Source organism: Heterocephalus glaber, unplaced genomic scaffold, assembly GCF_053883595.1.
Source record: "Heterocephalus glaber isolate CG9 unplaced genomic scaffold, H.glaber_assembly_v1.0 deba00001523, whole genome shotgun sequence".
Classification (NCBI taxonomy): domain Eukaryota; kingdom Metazoa; phylum Chordata; class Mammalia; order Rodentia; family Bathyergidae; genus Heterocephalus; species Heterocephalus glaber.
The window spans coordinates 30,790,368-30,814,132 of NW_028258327.1; the positions used below are offsets into that span (position 1 = coordinate 30,790,368).

At 38.4% G+C, this 23,765-nt stretch overlaps 1 pseudogene across 1 annotated transcript; it reads right to left on the reverse strand.

The window, feature by feature from the left end:
- Positions 1-14,654: 14,654 nt before the first annotated feature.
- Positions 14,655-23,466, reverse strand: LOC110343871 (glutathione S-transferase A1-like; annotated as a pseudogene). Its single transcript, XR_015441578.1, has 4 exons — positions 23,292-23,466; positions 18,580-18,718; positions 16,435-16,566; positions 14,655-15,552 (listed from the first exon to the last, which is right to left on the reverse strand). The product of XR_015441578.1 is annotated as a glutathione S-transferase A1-like (transcript).
- Positions 23,467-23,765: the final 299 nt, after the last annotated feature.

Consider the following 23,765-nt stretch of genomic DNA (forward strand, 5'->3'; position numbering starts at 1 on the left):
TTTCCTTTAGGGCTTGAAATATGTCACTCCATGCTCTTCTTGCCTTGTGCGTTTGTGTTGAAAAGTCTGATGTGATTCTGTTGGGCTTTCCTTTGTATATGATTTGTTTCATTTCTCTGTCTGCTTGTAAAATTTTGTACTTCTGTTGGGTTTCTGAAATCTTAACTATTAAATTCCTATGTGTGTAAAATTTTTTTGATCAGTTGGAGTCCTATATGCCTCACTTATCTCTATTTCAAGTTCTTTTCCCCTATTTGGGAAGTTTTCTGCCATTATTACTGTGAACAGTTTTTTTTTATGTCGTCTGCACTCTCTCCTGTTTTTTCATTGACTCTGATCAGTCTTATGTTATTCTTCTTTGCATCATCTACCAGCTGCTGGATTGATTTTTGTGGTCCCTTACTGTTTTTAAGAAATTTTTCTTTTCCTGGTCACTAATTGCAATCTTATCCTCTACATCTGAAATTCTATGCTCACATTGGCTCATTCTGCTTTGTAAACTTTGAATGAAGTTTTTAATCTCCTGGAAATCTATTTGCATCTGTTTTATGGATTCCATTTGTTTCCTATGTTGTGATTCCATCATGTTCCTCAGCTTCTCTATTTTTTTATCTGCGTCCACTCTAGATTTATTAATCATGTTTTGTACTATGGGCACAATCTCTGCTGTTATCTGAGAAATTATTTCTGACTTCATTTTTTTCGAGGTCCTCTTTCATTGCCAGTTCAGGGAGTTCAGATGATTGAGTACCAGATTGTTCCATCTCATTTCCCTTTGGAGTTGCTGTAGGTGATCTGGAAGTCTGGTTTTGAGACTTATTTACATGTCTTCTCATGTCAACAGATGCAGCCTGCTGTGCTTTTGTTGAGGCACCTTTGCTTACCCAGTGCTCTTGAGTTCTCAGCAAGCCACCGAGCAGCCTTTACGCTGCTCCTCACCAGTACACCATTTCCAGGGTTCAAAGTGGTGGCCTTCTGGATCCCTGAGCTGACCTCTTGTCAGGGCAGGCTTCTGGTTGGGGACTTGGCACACTTGGGATGGTATCTAGGCATGCCTCTCACTGGAACCCCTATGTAGCTGTTGTCTGGGAGGGCCTTTGGCTGGGGGATGTACAGTCCAGTTCCTGTTGTCTGCACAGGCTTCTGGCTAGGGTCTCCATGCACTTATCAATGGTATCAGAGTGAGCCTCTGGCTGTTGCTTGTGTGCCTGTGTAGCTCTTTTTCAGGTGGGTCCTTGGCTATGTCTGATGGTAAGGTGGGCCTCTGGCTGAAGCTTGTGCATCTGTGCAGCTCTTTTCTGGGTGGGCCTTTGGCTTGGGTGGGTATACCGAAGCCTCTGGGGTCAGGGTGGAGCCCTGGCTGGGATCCGCCTGCAGCCCCACTGGTCTGGGCCACAGAGCTACTCCGTGGGATCTTCATGCACTTACCAATGGAATGGGGGGCAATGTTTTTCTATTTCTAATGATATACTTGTTGCATTTAGTAGATATTTACTATATGTCGGTATTTGGTTTGTCTTAGTGTCTATATTATTACTATAGTTAAATTTCTATTGATAAAGGTGGCACATCAGTACTTTTATTGGTTCTTATAGTAGGTCAATATGTACTTTGTCTTTAATTCTATTATTGTTGCTGATTGCTTTGCTATTGCCAGTGTTTGTGTAGTTGTTCCTTTTTTTTTTTTTTTTTTTTTTTTTTTTTTGGTACTGGGGATCGAGTTCAGGACCTTGCGCTTTTGAGGCAGGCAGTGGAACCACTGAGCTTAATCCCTGGCCCAAAAGTTAAATGTTATTTTTTGGTACTGGGGATCAAACTCAGGTCCTTGCGTTTCGTATGCCAATGTCCAAAGAAGTAATTAAACCACAATTGTTTTGAACTGTGATACTATAATACTACTTAAGCCATGAAGATTTAAATTCATAAATCAACATTTCTGTTGTTTGTTTCTAGAGAACTAGATACTGGGCCAATTTGCTCCTCATGTTGATTCAGAGGCAAAGGCCTATAGTTAGCCATGCCAGAGTGCAGCTTGTTTTGAGATGCAGGCCCAAAGTACTATCCAGATCAATAAGCCTCTTAGCAAACAGGCAGGCAATTGAGCAAATCATGGTGGGTGGAAACAAGCTTTGAGACCTGCAATTGAACTTAGGCTGCAATGTAAAGGGGATTGGGAAATCACTTGATTCTGTGTTCTTGAAACAATGCAGGTTTTTTCTTTTTTTCTCTCTCTCTTACTTCTTTCTTCTCTCTTCTCTCTTCCTCTCTTCCTTATTCCTTTATCTTCCCTCTTTTCCATTCTTCCTTTTGATATATGGAGAATAAATATAACTTTCAATCTGTTAGGTGTCAGATATGCTAAGTTAGTGTTCCCTAAAATTGAAGAATGAATTTTAAGGAATAGCAGAGGTTAAGAGTAGGGAACATTTATTCAGAGAGATACCTCCTGAAAGACAAGAGGTACCTGAACGTGTGTTCCCAATGAGCCCATGTCTCAAAGGACTTTTTTGTGTGTGTGTGTACCCAGGATTGAACTAGGGACCTTGGGCTTGGGACACAGGTGGAGGCACCACTGACCTAAATCCCCGGCCCCTTAAAGGACTTTTTTCCATCATGTATTTCTTCTATTTTTACCATTCTCCTTTCCTCCCTTCCATCTGTCCACCCCTCCCTATTTACAAAAACTTTGTTTCCCTTTTTTCCTTCTTTTTTCCTATTTTTTTCTTTCCCTTCTTCCCCTTCCCCCACTTTCCCTTCCCCTTTGGACCTTTTATTACTATTTCATATTATCTATAATACATTTTGGTCCTCATTTACACTTTCAGTTTCTCATACCAGAGAAACTATTCAATATTTACACGTGTGTCCTATTTATTTCACTTAAGAGTGTGGGGTTAATGTGCATCCATTTAGCTATAAATGTCTCTAGTTTATCATTTTTTATGGCTGAGTAGTACTCCATTTTATAGAAAACCACATCTTATGTTTTATAGGGCAAAATCATGAGGTAGGTACAACGTAGGTCAAAACTATGATCAACCAATAAGATTATTAAGTATAACCTCTTAGGCAATATTGATCTAATAGGAAATCAGGTTATGTAGCAAGTGTAATGGAAAGAACAAAGACCTTTTTAGGAAGGGTTGGGTTAGGAGGTCTTGGTCACCCACCTGGGTGGTTGATGTCTCTCTAGACTTCATTGGATCAAGTGATACCACTTATCTTACCCCTTGGGGAGGTATGTTGGCCTGGTCATTTTGTCTTTATCTTGAAGCCTGACCTTCAACGGATGCACCTGTAGCCACAATTGTAATGTGTTCTCATCCTCTGCACTGACTCCCTCTAGGGACTAGCCTTCTCTGATTGCCTATTATATTTCTACCTAAGTTAACTGTCTATAATACTTTTATTATGTATGCAAAGGAGAATGGGAATTAACTAGTGCTTTAATTTAAATAGTACCTTTTATGGACAGGTCAGGGTAACCCTCACCAAAATTATACATAGATGATTTAAATGTAAGCTAATTATGAAAATATTAACAAGTTTCGACACTGTGAGGGCCTCTCTCAATCTCTGACTACACTTCCCTTCCACTATGTCCCCTGTCCCACTTTCACAAAGCCCTCAACACTACCCCTTTACTGGTAATATAAAAATAATTCCAACACAGTTGATCTCCTATTTTTCATTTATTGATATTTCCTCTTTCTCTTCTTCTTACTGACTTACCCCCTGCCCTTTTCACTTCTGTTTTCCTTCTCCCCCCCTTCCATATCACAGTCTACCTGTTAGTAGCACTGTAGCACAGTATATATGGAGCATTGGTATAAGGCTTCCTCCATGCTCTGTTTATCAGCTCTCCCTCTTGTCTTGTTAAACTTTTGTACCAGGGATTGAACTCAGAACCTTGTGCTTGCACGGCAGGTGTGGTTCCCTCCACTTTTAATACGTTACATCTGGGGTGAGCACCACTGCTCCACTGGGGTAAGCTGCCAACTGAGATTATAAACTCAGCCCCAAGGAAGAATTAGTGGGACAGAGTTTAAGAAAGGAAGACACTTTATGTGTGAGAAGGAAAAAGCAGAAGACAGAAAGCTGCCCCAAAGGGGTTTTGGAAAGATGGATCCCCATGGGCCCTTTGTCTTCAGCCTCTTTTATTAGGTTTTTGGGTGACCCTTCCCCCTTAGATGGGTACCTGGAACTTGTCACAACCTGATTGGCTCTCTGTACTGTCTTCAGATGGATCCCAGGCCACAAGACCCTAACACAGGCACCATTACCTACAATCACATTCTTTTGGCTTTGTTTGACTTTGTCCTGCTCACTTATCCCTCTCAGGGCCTTATCTCTTATATTTATAGGTTGGCTATGAGGAGACTTATAGACAAGGCAGCTTGGAATTAGCAGTTATGATAGAGAAAAGTTTTAAAGTAAGTTTAGTAGATTAGCTATTAAAGTAGTTGTGGAAGCAAAATAATGTAGTATATCCTTTTAAAAGCTTGCCTTAGCCCATTGCTTTTGTTGTTTTTAAGTGAAGGTTGTATAGCTCCTTTGATCTGTAACTTCATTATAGATAACATCTTAGCTCTGAAGAACAAAGTGGCAATCCCTGAACAAACTTGTGATATATATGCCATAAGTGTCATGTGTTTAGGACTGTAATCAGTGACAGAAACCACCTGTGTTTAACCATTAAGCAGAAATTGGAAATTTATTTACTTAACAAAGACCACTAGGGATGAGATGATGAATAACAAAAGTATAAAAGGTGAATAACAAAGAACGCAGCATGTGGACACTAACCAGACCAGTTTCTGGTGGTCCTGCCTGCTTGCAAGTAAAACTTTTATTATTTTACCCGAATTCTGTGTCTCTGTGCATTTCTTTCCATGATTTTCCGGAACAATTAAGTAAGGGGATGTTTGTTATCTACTGTAGCAATGTAGTGACCCCTTATATATTTTTTATACACTAAATAAGAGTTTTCCTTTATGATAGGTATCTCCTTCCTTCTTTTGTCTCCTTTGCATTTTACTGGAGGTGGGGAGGGGTGGCTATCTTGGTTAGCGCACCTGGCCTTCTCTATTCTCTGATTATTAGCTCTCCCTCTTGTCTTGTTAATTGCTCCCTCCAGTAAAAATTTGTTGGGTTTATTTTGTTTGGTTGGTTGGTTGGTTTTGGTACCAGGAATTGAACTCAGGACCTTGTGCTTGTGAGGCAGGCAGCGGCACCACTGAGCTAAATCCCCAGCCCTCCAGTAAAACGTTTTAACTCTGGTTCGTCATGATTAGTCAGAAAATCTAATGAGGCCCTTATTCTATTCTTTCCCTCCCTACAGACTCCTACCACTACAAATGTATTTTATTGGTGTCTGAATGGTGATCATATAACTGGTAAGGATTCTCTCATTGCAACACAGTGACTGGATCTGACCCTATCAGAGTAGGCTAAAAAGATTTGTAAACACCAAACTGCAAACAAAACAAAGATCACATCCCTGAAAGTAGACACTAAATAAAGAGATGTGCATATGACAAAGTCTTTTCATTCTAATCAACTCTCAAAGCTCAGCAAAAATACAATAGAAATATGAGAAATCAAGGCAATAAAATGCCTCCCCAAACTCCAAACTACCCCAAAACCAATTCATGGGGCATCAATGGGGAGGAAATAAAAAACCAAACAGGCAAATTATAAAGTGATAAAAGCAGAAACAAAAAATAGATCAATAAAGTTCTTTGAAAGCTCAAAAATAATATAACTAAACAGACAATTGACTTCATTTAAAAAATGATCAAGGAACACAAAGAAGACAAAAAAAGCTACCTGAGCTAACCAAAATGATACAAATCATGAATGAGCTGTTTAGTAATGAATTAGAATCCATAAAAGGGTACAGAAATCCAGAAGATAAAAATTTCTATTGCAAATATGGGCATTAGAAGTGATCAATATAAGCAGAGTGTTAGAACCAGAAGACAGAGCTGATGCAGATGACTATTTACTCAGAGATAACTTAAAAATTAAGAAGAGATTATGGAAAATGATCTGCAACCAACAGCTGCTAGATGATGCAAAGAAGATTAATGTAAGCTAAACTGGAATTAGTGAAAAATCAGAAGACAGCAAAAAAGTCATAAAAACCTGTTTTCAGAAATCACACCAGAAAACTTTCTAAGCATCAAGAAAGAATTCAATATATTGGGATATAAATCCCAAATAAGCACAATCAGAAAAGAGCTTCTCCACAACACATCATAGTCGAAGTCCAACTCAAGGACAGAATCTTAAAAGCTGTTAGAAAAAAGCCACAAATCACATAAAGCTAAACTCATTATGATAATAGCAGACTTTTCAACAAAAATTTTAATGACTAGGAAATTTTGAAGTATTTCAAGGCCTAAAGAAAACAACTTCCTTTCCAGACTAATACATCCTGCAAAATTATCTTTCAAAATTGATGGAGAAGGGCCAGGGATTTAGCTCAGTGGTACCACTGCCTGCCTCACAAGGGCAAGGTCCAGAGTTTGATCCCCAGCACCAAAAAAAAAAAAACTGATGGAGAAGTAGGGTATTTCCACCACAAAGAGCGCCTTAAAATTCATGACAAAAAAAATTAAGATGTGTTATGTACATGTACTGACTTCCCACAAGAAATGTAAATATTATGTACTATATAACATGTACTAATAAACTAAAATTTAAAAATAAAATAAGAACAAAATTCATCAAAGACATCATAGACAGAGACAATGAAGTTAATATTGCCAGAAAGTCTACTAGAATGAATACATCAGGGAAGATGAGCAGTGAAACAAAAGGGTAAAAAATGAATCAGAAACAGAAAAATAATGCAGTAACAGGAATAAGTCAACATCTTTCATTAAAAACTCTCAGTGTGAATGGTCTGAACTCTCCAATCAAAAGTCATGGACTGGGCCAGGGATTTAGCTCAGTGGTTCTGCCACCTGCATCACAAGCACAAAGTCCCGAGTTTGATCCCCAGTACCAAAAAAAAAAGTCATGGACTAGCAACTTGGATTAAAAAACAAAACTCAATGGTATACTACATACAATAAATACAAGTAATCTGAAAAGAAATTCATAGACTAAAACCTCAAAGGATAGAAAACAACAAGAGTCACAGGAGACTTAAAACAAAGAGGAGTACCTATCCTAATTTCAGATAAAGTAGAATTCAAGCCAAAACTAGTCAAAAGAGACAAAGAAGGTCACAACATATTTAGGGAAGAATTCAACATGAAGAGATAACAATTATAAATATATGTGGACCAAACAGTAGTGCATATAACATCATAAACACTATTGGATATAAATGATGAGATAAACATCAACACAATTAAAGTTGGGGAAGTCAATACCCAACTGTCACAAATAGACACATCAAGTAGAGAAGACAACAAAGAAATACTAGAATTGGGCCGGGGATTTAGCTCAGTGGTTCCGCCACCTGCCTCGCAACTGCAAGGTCCTGAGTTTGATCCCCGGTACCCCCCCCCCCAAAAAAAATACTAGAATTGAACTAGACCTTTGAATAAATGGACTCAATATATATCTAGAGAACATTCCACCCAACAGTAGAATATACATTCTTGTCAGTAGCACACGGAACTTTATCCAATATAAACCACAAACTAGACCATAATACATGCTTAAATAAATACAAAAGAATTGAAATTATTTCATGCATACAATCAGGTGATAGTGCAATGAAACTAGAAATTAATAGCAAAAGAAACCACAGAAACCATGCAATTGCATGAAGATTCAAAAATACATTGTGGGATAATCAATGGGCCCTAGAAGAAAGTAAGGAAGAAATTAGACAATTTCCAGAATCAAATAACAAAGCCAATACAACACACAGGAAACTATGGGACACAATGAGAGTATTCTAATAAGGAAATTTATAGCTGTCAATGTCCACATCAGAAAAAGAGTGAGCTTAAATAAATAACCTAATGGTGAACTTCAAGATCCTACAAAAACAACAGTGCAAATCCAAAGCTAGTACAAGGAAGGAAATTATAAACATCAGAGCAGAAACTAATGAATTTTTGAGGCTAAAAGATCAGCATAGCGGCTGGGGATTTAGCTCAGTGGTTCCGCCGCTTGCTTCGCAAGCGCAAGGTCCTGAGTTCGATCCCCAGTACCAAAAAAAAAAAACAACTAAAAGATCAGCACAAAGAATCAAAGAGTTAAAGAGCTTGTTCTGCAAAAGAATACATAAAATAAAGAATCCCTAGCCAAAATTCTGAAAAAGGAGAAAAGAATGAACCATTTCAATACAATTGAAAATAAAAAGACGAAATGACGATGGACACTTCCTAAACCTGAACAGGTCCATAATTGTGTCCATATTTTTTTTAAAAATACCAAGAAACTCCCAGAAGTCAATGTGTTTACTGCTGAATTCTTCAAGAACTTCAGGAAAGACCTAATACAAATACTCCTCAAAACCTTTAATGAAATTGAAGGGGAGGGAGTACTGCAAAGCTCATTCCTAAATGCTAGCATTAATTGATTCCAAAACAAGGACTGAATTAAAAAAGAAAATCAGGGATGAGGATTTAGTTCAGGGGTTCTGCCTCCTGCCTCACAAGCGCAAGGTCCTGAGTTCGATCCCTGATACCAAGGGAAAAAAAAATAACCCAATCAAAAAAAGAAAATCACAGGCCAATTTCATTAATGAACATAAGTGCAAATATCCTCAACAAGATAGTGGTAAACAGAATGCAACAAACCATTAAAGGGTTTACACATCATGACCAAGAAGCAGTCAGCCCAGGGATGGAAGAATGGGTCAATCTATGCAAATCAATCAATGTAATACGTCATAACAGAAACAAGGACAAAAGTCACATGATATTCTCAATAGAGGCAGAAAAATCCTTTGACAAAATTCAACATCCATTTATGATTTTTTAAAAAAGAACCTGAAGAAAATAGGAATTTACCTCAGTAAAAAAAGCTCAAAATCTATTTATGACAAACTCACACCTAACACCATATCAAATGGAAAAAACTGCAAACTTTTCCCCTAAAATCTGGAACAAGATAAGGATGTCCACTATCATCATTCCTGTTTAATGCAGTACCTGAAATGTTAGCCAAGTAATCAAGGATGAGAAAGAAATAAAAGGAATGCACATAGGAGAGAAAGAAGTCCAATTATTCTCATCCTATGACATGATCCTTTATGTAGAAGATCTTAAATATTCCACCAGGAGATCCCTAGAACTAATAAACTCATTGAGGTAGCAAAATACAAAGTCAACATGCAAAAATCAATAGCAAACCAGGCATGTTGGTGCACTCCTAGGATGGTACCACTCAAGAGGCTGAGGCAGAAGGAGTGCCATGAATTTTAGGCAAGCCTGGGATACATAGTGAGTTCAAGGCCAGCCTGGATTAAATAGCAAGACTGTCTCCAAAAACAAACAAACAAAAAGATAATAATGAATAGCATTCCTATATACCAAAATGAACCTACTAGGAAAGAAATAAGAAAAACAATACTTAAAAAAATTTAATACTTAGAAATTAACCAGACAAAGAAAGGGAAAGACTTCTGTAACAAAAACTAAGTACATTAAAAAAGGAGATTGAGAGGACGTCAGAAAAAGAAAAGTCATCCCCCATTCCTGAACAGGCAGAATCAATACTGTCAAAAAGGCCATACTACCAAAACCAACATATTGCTTTAATGCAGTCCAAATCAAAAAACTAACAACTTTCTTCTAACAAACCTGGAAAAAAATCCTAAAATTCATATGGAAACAGAAGAGATCCAGAATAGCAACAGCATTCCTGAGCAACAAAAGCAAACAAGAGGCATCGTAATCCCTTATTTCAAGTTATGTTACAAAGCTATGGTAACAAAAAGCAGCATAGTAATGACACCAAACAGACATGTGGATCAATAGAACAGAATAGAGGATGCAGAAATAACCCCAGACACATTCAACTATCTGTTCTTTGGCAAAGGGGTCAAAAACTTATGCTGGAGGAAAGATAGCCCCTTTAACAAATGGTGCTGGGGAGACTGGTTATGGACATGCAGAAGATTGAATCTAGACCCATACCTCTCACCATGTACTAGAATAAAATAAAATGTACCAAACTCTAAATGTTTTCTTAAAATAAAAATACTTAATGTTATGGAAAATAAAATATGTGAAACTCTTCAAGACATAGGCATAGGCAAGGATTTTTCTGAATGGAACCCCAATTGCATAAGTTATTTCTTATGTTTTCTACTGCATAAGAAATAACGTCAAAAATCAACTAATGAAACTGTATCAAATTGAAAAGCTGATCAGCAAAATAAACAACCAATAGAGTGAAGAGACAGCCTACAAAATGGTAGAAAAATTTTACCAGCTAGTCAGTAAGCAGGGGACTAGAATCTAGAATACATAAAATACTCAAAAACTAGACCCCTCAAATAAACACCCAGTGAAAAAATGGGCAATTGAAGTGCAGAGACACTTCTCAGAAGAAGTACAAATGGCCAATAAATACACGAAAAAAATGTTCAATATCTCTGGCCATTTGAGAAATGCATATTAGAACAGAGAGATTCCACTTACTCTAGAACAAATGGTTATCATCAAGAATCAAGTAATAACAAATGCTGGCCAAGCTGGAAGGAAAAAGAAACACTTCTACATTGTTGGTGGGACTGTAAACTAGTATAACCACTATGAAAATCAGTATGGAGATTCCTCAAAAAGCTAAAATTAGACACCCTACCGAGGTCCCCAGTCGCGCGGAACACACGCCGAATCAGCCCGCTGCAGACAGGCAGGTCTGTGCACGCCCTACCGAGGTCCTGAGTTGCGCTGAAGACGCCCAATCACCCTGCTGCAGACAGGCGGCCACCTGATTCCACACTACAAAGACACAGAGGAAACAGACCACCAGACCAAGGTACTGAGTCCCACTGTTCCCGGCCCAGAGGTAGGGGCTTCTGAGCTGTCGTCCCACTGCTCCTGGCCCAGAAGAAGGGGCTTCTGAGCCACCATCCCACTGCTCCTGGTCCAGAGGAAGGGGTTTCCCGGCCGCCATCCCTCCGGCTGCTTCCAGCCCACAGGAAAGGGCTTTGGGGTCACCATCCCTACTGCTGCTCCTGGCCCCTGTCCCACCTCACCCAGCTCAGAGGAGGTAATCTGTGCAGGTGCTAACAGCCCCCCGCCCCAGTCGAAATGAGAAAACACAAATAAGTCTCAAAACCAGACTTCCAGATCACCTACAGCAACCCCAAAGGGAAATGAGATGGAACACTCTGATACTCAACCACCTGGACCCACTGAACTGGCAACAAAAGGGGATCTGGAAAAAATGAAATCAGAAATAATTTCTCAGATAACAGGAGAAATTGTGCCCCTAGTGCAAGACATGATTAATAAATCTAGAGAGGAGCTCAAGAACATGATGGAATCCCAACATAAGAAACAAATGGAATTCATAAAACAGATGCAAATAGATTTCCAGGAGATGAAAAACTCCATTGAAAGTCTACACAGCAGAATGAGCCAATGTGAGGACAGAATTTCAGATATAGAAGATAAGATTGCAATTAGTGATCAGGAAAAGAAAAATTGCTTCAAAATTATAAGGGAACATGAGAAATCAATCCAGCAGCTGCTAGATGATGCAAAAAAGAATAACATAAGACTGATTGGGCTTAATGAAGAAAGAGGAGAGAGTGCAGATGACATAAAAAATCTCTTCACAGAAATAATGGCAGAAAACTTCCCAAGCAGGGGAAAAGAACTTGACATACAGATAAATGAGGCATATAGGACTCCAAATAGCCTTGATCAAAAACAATCTACACATAGGCATATAATTGTTAAGATTCCAGAAACACAACAGAAGAACAAAGTTCTCCAAGCAGTCAGAGAAAAGAAACAAATCACATACAAAGGAAAGCCCATCAGAATCACAGCAGACTTCTCAACACAAACCATCAAGGCAAGAAGAGCTTGGAGTGACATATTCCAATCCCTAAAAGAAAACAGCCTCCAACCCAGATTGATGTACCCTGAAAAACTATCTTTCAAAATGGATGGAGAAATAAGATACTTTCATGACAAAGAGCACCTTAGGAACTTCGTGAATACCAAACCAGCACTCCAAAGAATTTTACACAATAGCCTAGGAACAGACATTGAGGATCACAACCCCAGGAAGCAAAGCAGAGTGAACCTATCTGGCATGACAAGAAATTAAATGTAAAGGGGGAGAACCCAACAAAAAGAAAAAGTCATGGCAATGATAAGTCAATACGTTTCAGTTATAACCATCAACGTTAATGGTCTCACTTCACCAATCAAAAGAAATAGACTGGCAGAATGGGTCAAGAAGCAAAATCCAACAATATGCTGCATACAAGAAACACACTTAATTCAAAAGGAAACTCATAGACTGAAAGTTAAAGGGTGGAAAACAATACTGCATCAACCAGGAACCCGAAAAAAAGCAGGAGTAGCTATCCTCTTTGCAGATCAAGTGAATTTCAAACCAACACTGATTAAGAGAGACAAAGAAGGACACTACATCCTTGTAAAAGGAACGATCCAACAGGAAGAGATGACAATCATAAATATCTATGCACCAAACACTAGTGTGCCCAACTATATAAAACAAATACTAATGGATGAAAAGTCATATATGCACTAATACAATTGTAGTGGGGGACCTCAAAAGCCCACTGTCACAAATAGATAGATCAACTAGACTAAAAATAAGTAATGAAATACTAGAACTCAATCAAACTCTTGAACAAATGAACTTAACAGATGTTTACAGAGTGTTCCAACCGACCAAATCAGAATACACATTCTTCTCAGAGGCACATGGGTCATTCTCAAAAATAGACCACATACTCACACATAGAACATGTTTAAGTAAGTGCAAAGGAATTGAAGTTATCCCCTGTATATTATCAGACCACAGTGTGATGAAATTGGAGATCCATGGCAAAAGAAACAAAAAATTTCATAAACGTGGAAATTGAACAACATACTTCTGAATAACCAATGGGTCACAGAGGAAGTTAAAGAAGAAATCAGACAGTTCCTTCAATTCAATGACAATGACAATACAACATATCAGAATCTATGGGACACAATGAAAGCAGCCTTACGAGGGAAATTCATAGCAGTAAATATGCATATTAGGAAAACAGAGCGAGCCCAATTAAACAACCTGATGCTGAGCCTCAAGCTTCTAGAAAAAGAAGAGCAGGACAACCCCAAAGCTCATATGACAGTCATATGCCAGTATCATTGCACTGCAAGATGTTTCAGTGGTCACCCAGGCCCTACCATTTCTTGCTTTGATCTTTCTTGCTGAGAATAATTAGTATAGAAACATTAAATAATAACCAGAACACTGGGTCTACCAATCCTGGTTTTCAGACAGTTTTCTCCAACTTCAACTGGATTAATAAAGAACAGAGTCTCCCCCAATGATAAGACACAGAAAGAATAAAGAATAGAAATTGATAAAGAGACAATGATAATGAGACAAATATTGATTTTAATAAAGGGCTAGGACTAATGATAATGAGACAAGTGTTGATTTTAATAAAGGGCTAGGACTAATAAATGTTTGTTGGACTGAGAATATGACAATTCACAAGAAAAGAATTATTCTTTTTAATTTTCTCAAGATCATATAACCAGGTCATTTTCCTATGTAATTCCAACACTTCTACAGATTTATACTCACCTAAAAGATCCTAACAATTGCTCATGAAAAATTCTGCCTGCCAGTGGAGCACACTGACATTGAAGAAATGTAGAGGACTGGGATGTAGCTCAGTAGCGCTGCACCTGCCTGGCAAGTGCAAAGTTCTGAGTTCAATTCCCCAGTATCACAAATAAAAAAGAAAGAAAGAAAAAGGAAAAAGAAAGAAATATAGAAAAGCCAATGGCATCAATGTTTGTTAACCAATCACACAGCACCTCTGACAAAGAAAAGAGGTACTGTGTATCATAAATAACATCCAGCTGTAAATTAGATTGTGTGTAGTAGGCATGAGTAACTCCTTTCTCATAAGATGCAGAGGCTGAGAAGCACTTGAAGGCATGAACCATGCAGATATAGGTCACCATCACTGGTCATTTGAGGATTCCAATCATTGATCCTGACAAATTTCAGCACACAATCATTTTGTCATCACTTCTATAGACAGAGCAATTTCAGCATAAACTCCTACCTTCTCCTTTGCATTGGGCACAGGCTCAGATTTCTAACATACTATATCTCTTCTTTTCCTATGTCATTAATTGTTCTCACATCATTGAATTTTCATGCTCTAGTTTTCTAAATTATCATTTTTACATCTCTGTAATGATGTACCCCACAACAGCTCAAAGAACAACTCTTAGATTATCACCTATATACACCAAAAAGGTCTTGACCTGAGTATAAGGCAGACTTTTTCTTGTGCTGAGGATATAGTCTAAGGTATTTTTCTAGTGAAAATGGGAGGGTGTGATTCAATGGACAAGTGTGAAGAAGAGTACTGAATTTGTTAAAGAATCCCCCCTCTTTTCCCCTCACTCTCACTCTTCCTCTCTCTCTCTCTCTCTCTCTCTCTCTCTCTCTCTCTCTCTCTCTCGGCTCCAGAGCTCATTATGATGTCCTGATGGATTTTGTACCATTTACTCTTTTGACAAACTCCTTTCCACTGAAGGGGGCAGAGTTCAGGTAGGGAATCTATTCAGGACTGGAAGAAGAATTAGAAGTCAACATATTTCCACAAAGCAACTGGTTTAAATCTGCCTTTTCAAGACACCCAATTAAAAGTTAAAAATAAATCAAAAAAATTTTTTAAATAAATCAAATTTATTCCACTGTCTTTGCAAATCATTGTAGACTGGCTTTTTGAAGAAACTTTTTATAAGATTTTCAATGAAGCACATGAAGGCTAATAGCAGATGGAAACTCCTTTACCCAGCAGTAGGGACGTGAGTCTGCATATAGCTGATGGCTTGGTGGAAAGCTTTGTTATGTTATTTCTCAGAATTACATCCATTTTCTTTGCTTAGTAAAATTGTAAAATGAAAATTTGTAAATTTCTCTCTTTGATGGACTATGTGACAGCTATTATAGGACAGTTTTTGGAAAGTAAAGCAAAACATATAATCCTCATTTTTTAAGTAAAAATTTTATATCCAAGGGAAGGACATTCAAATCTAATTATATATCATATCCTGTGAGAAAAATGTCTTAAGACTTCTCAGAAGTATTTTATTCTGGCATGACCTTATGTAATCTGGAATGGCTTATTATCTCACAATAGTCAGAATCAATACTTAGGCATAGAATTTCATTATTGCAAAATTGAGATGCTTGATATGCATGAGCTTAGCTAATGCCAACTTTATTAAAACTTGAAAATCTTTCTTGCTTCTTCCATCATTTTCTGAATAGTGGGAAGCTTCCTCTCTGGCTGCCAGGCTACAGAAACGTCTTCACATTGGGCAAGTTACTGATTTTGGTTTTTAGGGCCTGCAACACACAATTTATAGCATTAGAGGGTATCTTAAAGTAAAATCCAACTATTAGAAAACGCTCAAAATCTCCCACCCCAGAAAAAGACCACCTGAGTGGCTATATTGTTACCAGTATGACGCTTCAAACAGATACTCAGTAATAAGGAATATAAAAGGGAGAATGCATAGCTCAACAATATCTTCATTAAACATTTCTTTTAAATTTTTATTAAGGTCATAGACCTTTCTACTTTCTTAGACATAATCTCTTGATCCATTTTTCCCTACAACACAAAGAACAATGCGTCTGTCCAATATAAGCAGAGATATACTTAAAAACAGAAAAATAGAGGTAAAAAAACCAAGTTGGAAATGAAGACAGAAAATATTAATCAAGGACCAGACACAATCAACTTTCACTCTATAACACTGATGTGGGGTGTTGGGTGGTGGCCAGCTGTACAGGATGGGAAGCTATGGAGACAGAAAGATAATGTCTGACAATGGAAGCCAGGGTTGAGGGAAGGACATAGGATGGACAGAAACCTGCTCAGATGGAATCAGTGTGCAAAGACAAAGATATCTGGGATAAAGAGGATCCCAGAGAGAGCAAGAATGAGGCCCACAAGGGAATGAGGGGCAGTGAGAGATGTGGGCCCCTGAGTCCTAATCCTTTAAAAAGTAAATATTCTTGGAACAGTGTGTAGCTCTTATTTCCTTGCACAGAAAAACTGTCCTCATCCCTCAAATCCAAGGTCTAGAAGGTCACTCTGGAGACATGGGGGAAGGTGTTGGAAGACCTGGAGGAGGCTGGAAGTCAGGACTACACTGTGGAACCAAATAAGAGATTCACTGTGGGAGATGTGGGGCCGCCTCTTGAGGGCAGTGGAATAGTCACCTGCAGCAGAGGGAAAGCAGCCAAAAGACTCGCATCAACCTCTTCAACACAGTAGAGAAGTTCAACCAGGTGAATGTCAGCCCTGCTCAGCTTGTTGCCAGCAAGGTAGTCTTGTCCATGACTCTTTAACACCTGCAGAATTTGAGAAGACAGACTGTGAACAGGTACAGTCAGACTGGGACCTCAGCTTTCCCCTGGGCCTCTCATCCCGACTCGACTCTGCTGCTGCCTCCCTGATGGGTGTGGAGCTCCAGACCTTTTCAGGGCCCTAACTCATGAGGGAGGTTGAGAAGTAGGCCCTGCTCACTCCTGTGTTAGAGCCCAGGCACCCCTTTCATTGTCATGTGCATACTGCCACCCTTCTCTGCATTTTCCACATGTGCCAAGGACTCAGCTCCTGCTGGACCACATTTCCATCTGCTCACAACCTGAGAGTAACAGCCCTGAATCCTCAGGACACACAGCTTCCCTCTGCTCTCTGTGTGCCATCTCCTGTGGGAGCAGCTCCACCCTCACAGCAGCACCCTTCACACATGTGCAGACCACTTTAGTGCCTAGATTTCTCCTTGTCTCTGCTCTCTTCATGTTCTGATTGTTTCTCTGGGATCTTAGATAAACCTGGGTTAACCTGAATTCATCATTCCTTTGCAAGATGGGCTCTGATTCCTTCCTTAGACTGGTATAATCTTCATGGAAGTTCCCTAGCAGTGAATAGTGCTGATATCTGCAACTTGCTTTATAATTCATGGAAATTTGTATGCTTGATGGAGAGAGGGGTACAGGCATGGACACATGATAGAGGCAGCATATCTAGGTGATATGCATTCATTCAATATTTATTTCAGCTCTTTGGATGTATGAAACGTATAGTAAACTCAAAGTATGTGATTATTTCTTTAAGTATTCTAGCAGTGTGGAAATCAGAGCAAATAGAGAGGAAAAAGATATATATGACATTACCTTCCAAAGAAAAACTAGTCTTAAAAATTTCATTAAGCACTCTATCAGATAACTACTTGGTACAAAGCCAGAGTACAACATCAAATACCTGTTATAATATACATTGTTCAATTTTTGCTTGGAGCTCTTTGATTTCATAGCACACATGACTTAAACTGTCTCGGCTGGAGAACCTGTCACCATGTTATGTGTCCTTAACTGACAACCACAAGGTTTACGGGGCTGTATTTTATGATTTGATTGCTCTTAAAATCATCATTCCTTTTCCTGGTAAAATCAACAATGAATTAACTTTTATTGAAGAAATTAAAGAATGATGTTTTATAAAATGAGTGCTGATGGAGTAATTCTTTTATTTGTATCATTCTGTGTCTCATGATCATTTTTTTTTTATTTCGCTTCAGTTCACGTGGTTTTGATCGTAAATATTCATGATTTACCTTCAGAAAGGAACCTTAATTAAGATAGGGTCTGAATGTATAATTATGAACCTTTATTTTCTTAGTTTCTGTGGCTTTCCTCTCAAGTTTGAGGGCCAAATTTTCAAGTCTTGTAGACTGTTTTTTCTTATCGTTTCTTTACATATTCTCCTCTCTGCTCCTCTACCACTATCCTTGTTTAGAGTCCTCACGTTCATCCCTGAAATACTACAATATTCTGATAGGCATCTGCTTCCATGTCTCCCTACACATGAGGCCAGAATACTTTGTGATGTGCTGTTCTCAACAGTTTGTTCTGCACTAGAAACCAAAAGGGTACTATAGGACCTGTATAAACTCAAGTATGGCTCAGAGTCTTCCATGCACAAAATTCTCATGTGAACATGAAATTCTGCCTAATACTAAATTCTACATTGAGGCATAATAAGTTGAACTTTGGCTCAAAAACTACACCTTTGGTATAACTATACGATGCTTCCTCAAGTCCAGTTTTATAAAACACCCTGAGACTGAGGGTAGGGTACTGATGTTCCAGAGGATTCACTAGACATGAAGGTCAAGGCTCTAGGATTGTGCAGCCACAGAATTTCTCCAAGCCTCTGAACTCAGTGCTCCCAAAACTCTGAGCAGGCTCACTTACTTTTAGCTCAATCTATTTTTACCCCCCTTTGGTACTGGGGATAGAACTCAGGACCTTGTGCTTGCGAGACAGGTGCAATGCCACTGAGTTAAAAACCTCACTTACTTTTTCAAAAACAGGGAAGTAGTAATTCTGTCTTCTGTCTTTGATCAAGGCCATCCGGGTATCTTTTTTATCTGGAGTTACTAGCACACACATAAACAGTTCATATAAATCTATAATGCCTTCTGTATACATATCAATCCTGAAAGACAAACACATCCAGTCAAATGTTTCATACCTTAGATGTTATGGTTTAAAACCTAGGTAAGGGGTGGGGATTTAGCTCAGTGGCACCACACCTGCCTCGCAAGCTCAAGGTCCTGAGTTCAATTCCCAGTACTAAAACAAAACAAAAACCTAGGTAAATAAGAACATTATGTGGTTGCAAAGAAATTAATCTCTGGGGGGTACCTTTTATAGATTAGTCATTACACTATGAGCTTTATTTATATATTAACATTTACTTTTTACAACAATCTATTGGGATAGATATATATCCAAAATTTTTGCTATACTCATGAACAAATATAGATACAAAGAGCATCTGTACCCACCTCAGATTCACAGTCAAGAGAAACTTTGGTGGAATCAGTGCATGTAACCATCAAACTACGGTGTGCAGCCTCTTAAGTGGTTTGTTCGTTCACAATCTTGTTTGCTTCCGAAGAGCCTCAATTTAAGCTCATGACAGAGTTCCTGGCACAGCCTCTCCGGCTCATCCCTTTCACATCCCATTATGCTGTACAGACTCATTGTCATGTTCAGTGTTGGAAGTTCTTCCAATTATTTCCCATGAAACACATTTCCACAATTGTAGCAGACACCTTTGTCCAGTATTAGCAAGATATAGTGGCACAAGCTTCTTGCCCCTCCATAATTCAACTGTGTTACATTGGAAGTAGCAGAGCTTGGCTGAGTTCACTCCCAGTCAAGATCAACTGACTCCAGCTAAATTCTTCCCTTCTGAATTAACTGTTCTCTTCAGCAAAGATACGCTTGTGTCCTCATCTGCAGTCCTGCCTGCTTGATACTGGTTATCAGCAGGTGTCCCAGGCCTGCCCAGCTTCCCCCCTTCCCACACTTGTAATGAATAAACACTGGACGTCCTGGGAGTCCTTTGTCTTTGCTGCCCAGAGCAGCTTATATCAGCCCAAGTCTCAGGTTCTCTCAAGTCTCTGTCTCTGTGTTTCTTTTAATTCCCACTTTCCTATTTCACAAGCATCATACTGGCTTGCAGGAGGCCAGAACCACTGCAGGGGTCTCTGGCAACTCCCAATACCCATTCCCTATACACAATCTTTTCCTCAAGCCGTTTTCCAAGTCTAGCCTTATTTTCATTTCTAATGATTTTGCTTAAAAGAGCCCTTCCTTGGTACATTTTAAAATTCAGTCACAACCAGTGCATACCATAAGAGATCTTTATTTCTGTTATTTCAAGCTGGATATTCTAGGTGTTTAGAAATTTATTTGACAGATTTATTGCCACATATTCACAGACCTACTTTGTCCTTGAAAATACAATATTCAAGGTTTTCAGCACTGCACATTTGTAGAATTCTGCAAACATTAACTTTCACTCTTCAGGACATTTTTATTTTATACAACATGCTCAAAAGATCTTGTATGATTTGGAATTCACTTGCCATCTATCCTTAATTCCAGCCACTCTATGAATTTTACTGTTCTGAACATTTCATGGAAAATCATAAAATACATGGCCTTATATGTTTCATTTTCTTTCTATTTTATATGTATATTCTCTTTATTTATTTATTTTTATTTTTGTACCGGGGATCGAACTCAGGACCTTGCGCTTGCAAGGCAGAGCGGAACCACTGAGCTAAATCCCCGGCCCTCTAATTTGAACATTTTGAATAATAGTGCTAAGTATATTTCTAACATATAAGGTTTTAAACTTTGAAATTGTCCTTGTTGTCTTTTTTTTTTTTGCTTTTGTTGCCTGTCTCATTTTAATTTCTAATATTAATTTCTTTCTTTCTTTCCTCCCCCCACCCCTGCTTTCTTTTTCTTTCTTTCCTGAGACAAGGTCTCACTATAACATGTAGGCTAGCCTAGAACTCCTGGCCTCAGGCAATCTATCTGCCTCAGCCTCTCCAGTGCCTGGAACTATAGCAGCCCACCACCACACCAGGCCTTGCTTGTGCTTTTGATGTCATATTTGATCCTCATTCTTGATGCCTTTGTTGGATTTAACAAACCCACAAAGTTTTTGAATAAATTAAATCATTCAATAAATAAATGCCACACAAAAAGGAATAGAAATCATGTTATTTATCTAAAAGGAAATACTTAATAGTGTGAAATGGGAGAAATATTTCCAAATCACCTATCTGATAAGGAGTTAATATATAAAGAACTCCTACAGTTCAATGGTAACAACAGAAAAACCCTACAAATAGTCAAAGTGAAAAATAGGAAATGAACTTCAATAGATAATTCTCTAAAGAAAATAGCCAAATGCCAACAAGCATGGGAAAAGATGCTTTATATCACTAGTCATAGTAGAAATTCAAATACAATTTAGGTGGTCACTGTTATGACTTATATTTAGATGTACCCCCCAAAGCATCATGCAGTCATAGGTGGGAGTTTTTTGGAACTGGCTGGTTCTATGGTGTGTGATGCTAGGATTAAGGGTGTGTTCCTGGGATTAAGGGTGCCCCCTCACATATGTAGATGGCACCAACCAATAAATTTGCATCCTGGATGGAATATAAAAGGATAGAAAGAAAGTAGGTGCTACTTGCTGTTTTGCTGTTTCCTGCCTGCTTGGCATGGGCTATTGTTCCTCTGTGATGTCCCTCTGCCATGTTACCCTGCCTTGGAACCAGCTGACTATGAACTAAAACTTCTACAAACTATAAGCTATAATAAACCTTTCTTCCTTTAACTTTGGGTATTGACTGTATGTTGTCTCAGCAATGAGAAAAGTGACTAAGACAGCCACTCTAAAAAGAATAAAAAACAAAAAGTGTTGGAGAAGATGTAAGAAAATTGGAACACTTGTATTGTTGGTGTACATCCATATGGACAACAGCATGGAAGTTCCTCAAAAAATTAAATTTGTATTACCAGCGGATTCAGTAGTCTGGATATGTATCCAAAAGAATTCAAAGCAGAATCTCAAAGAGATATTTGCACACCTATGTTCACTGCAGCATTATCACAACAGGTAGAACCAGCACAAATGTCCAGTGAACAGGGAATAAATAAAGAAAATGTGGTATATCCACAGAATGGAAATTATACAGCCTTAAAAATACCAAACTCCTGTCATGTGCTACAATATAGATGAACTCTGAGGACATTGTGCTGAATGAAATAAATCACTCACAAAAGGACAAACATTGTATGATTCCACTCATATGAATTATTCAAAGTAGTCAAAATCATAGAACTAGAACGTAGAAAGATAACTCCTAAGGGGAAAGAGGGATGAGCAATTAGTGTTTAATGGAAATAGAATTTCAGTTTTGAAAATTGGAAAAGTTCTAGAGATCTATTATTGCACAATAATGTGAGTGTACTTAAGACCTGTGATTTGTATCCTTTAAAATAGTTAAAATTGGGCGGGGGATTTAGCTCAGTGGTTCCGGCGCCTGCTTTGCAAGTGCAAGGTCCCGAGTTCGATCCCCAGTACCAAAAAAAAAAAAAAAAAAGAAGAAGAAGTCTAAAATAGTTAAGATTGGGCCAGGGTTGTAGCTCAGTGGTGCAGTGCCTGCCTGGCAAGCATAACGTCCTGAGTTCAATTCCGGGCTCCAGAAAAAAAATAGTTAATCTCATATAGTTCCTAAAATGATTCCCAAATTATATATTACCAAGCAACAATTTAAATGAATGAATGAATGTTATTAATTTGAATACTGTACTAACCTGAATTTAGTAAAGATGCATTTCAAAATTTAAAACAAAAAAATAAAGTTATTTCCATTTCCCATGCATGTATACCTAGCAAAGGATTTGCTGGATAACTCTGTTGTTAACTTTTTGAGGAACTGCCAACAACTCCATACAGGATTTTATTTTCAGTCAAATAGTTCCATCACAACAGGAAGTGCACCCCTGGCACCTCCAGCCATGGCTTTTTGAGATTTAGCCAGGCTATTCTACTCCTGTAGGAAATGTTTCAAATGGCCCTTGTATCATAGGCATTGACTGCCACTAATACTCATCAAGTTGACCTGTCCGTAGGCTTAGCTGGTAAATTAAATTCCAGATCATCATTATTATAATTTTTGCAACTTGAGAATCAGTTCTTTTGGATTCTCCTACCCCAGGATGCCTCTTCCTCATCCTCAAACACTGTGACACTTGTCCCAAGCTGTTAGATTAAATCAAAGTTATAAAGCACTGAACACCTGGGATCATGATTCCATCATACTTGTGATTTCATGGTTTACCAGTGTTTGAAAACTCTAACATAGGCCAGGGATTTAGCTCAATGGCACTGCGCCTGCCTCACAACCTCAAGGTCCTAAGTTTGATCCCCAGCACCAAAAAAAAAATCTAAAGCTGTGCTATACCTGAGCACATCGTGTTCTGATATAATCACAGTCATCTGAATCTATACCAATACTTTACTATACATTATTCTTTCATCATTTCCTAGGACTCTGCCATCATTACTTCACTGTATATGTCCAGACCTACCCTGTTGCTGATCACAGTCCACCTGCCATGGTCCTGCTCACTCAAATTGGAACCTAAATCTTCCCTGTGTAGTCTCCTCATGTAACAACAGAAAATATCCATACAGGAGTCTCTCCTTTATATTTTTCCCACAGACTTGGTGACAATGCAGTTGAGAATGGCTCTGGTCTGCAGCAACTTCATCCCATCCATCTCCATCACTGGTACTTGCTGGAACATCAAAAGCCCATCTATTGCAAAGTGGAAGAAAATGGAGAGTGAAACATCTATGGGGACCATTGTTTATGGATGAAAACATATTTGTGGAAATTACTTAATATAAAAAAGAGGAAAAGATTATTCCTTGGCCGACTTCAAGTAAAATAGCATTTTGTTGTTAGCTTCCCATAGTCCTTCATTTGTTAATCTACCTTCTTTTTGCTTCTTATTTCTCAATCTTATATTTAAGACATATCTTGTGTTTTTGTGTGTTTCATTCATCTTTATGAGTATTATCAGAAGGTTTGGAGGGGTTCAACAACTGGATGACATTTTAAATAGTAAGTGACCAAACTAAGTCTCCCTTCTAAGTCTCATGA